This window comes from Corvus brachyrhynchos, unplaced genomic scaffold (genome assembly GCF_000691975.1).
Source record: "Corvus brachyrhynchos isolate BGI_N302 unplaced genomic scaffold, ASM69197v1 scaffold266, whole genome shotgun sequence".
Taxonomy (NCBI): domain Eukaryota; kingdom Metazoa; phylum Chordata; class Aves; order Passeriformes; family Corvidae; genus Corvus; species Corvus brachyrhynchos.
The window spans coordinates 3,445,281-3,446,205 of record NW_008238633.1 but is presented as its reverse complement, the minus strand read 5'-3'; positions in this window follow the sequence as shown (position 1 = coordinate 3,446,205).

Genomic DNA, 925 nt, shown 5'->3' with positions numbered 1-925 from the left:
GGCACTTGAAAGCTGTTACTGAGAGGAGCAGTTGGCAGCTTGTGTTTCCCAGCACCGACTTGGCCCTGCCTGGCCCAGCTGCTGCTCAGGAGAGGAGGAGGCTGAGCCCAGGCTGGGGGGAGGAAGGAGCTTTGGCTCTTGGGAGATGCTGGATTATCATCCTGGTTCTTCCTGCATAGGCATTTCTGGGCAAGTTCTCTTCCAAAGCAAGGGCCAAGCCAGGAGCTTGCTGAGCACGCTGGAGTGGGGCTCTTTGCTCCAGGGCAGGCCACAGCCTCTTTGGGCATGACCAGAGAACTGAGTGTTGCCCAATTTTCCAAGGGCTTCCTTCCCACTCTAGTACAGTCTCTTGTCCTCCTGGTACGTTGATCCAGGCTCATTCCTAACCAAGTCCCTGTTGAAAAAAGCTCTCCCATCTAAAAACACAAACCTGTGGGCTCATTTTAGTAACACTCTCATTTCCCTTTTTAGGGTCTAAGGCTCAGCTGATGACCTACAGCCCAGTGTGACAGTGAGGATCATACACGCTTCAAAGGGTGGGGCAACAGCTCTTTCTCCAATCTTTGGTGCAGAATCCTAGGAATGAGATGCTCCTTCATCTTCATTATGACCAAAAACCCCAGTCATTCTGCAAACATTTAAATATCCTTCTATTGCCTAGGATGAACTCTACCATCAACACTACCATCTTACTCTTTTAAGGTGAATTATAGAATATAAGTTCTAGTATTTTTTGTTCTGGCACCTCAGTAATTACATTTTCAGCAGATTCATGAAATTGAGTGAACTCAGGTGACCAATCCTCAGCAAGAAATCCAAAGCCCCATAGTCTGGCACCTCAGTAATTACATTTTCAGCAGATTGATGAAATTGAGTGAACTCAGGTTCATCCTCAGCAAGAAATCCAAAGCCCTGTAATGAACTG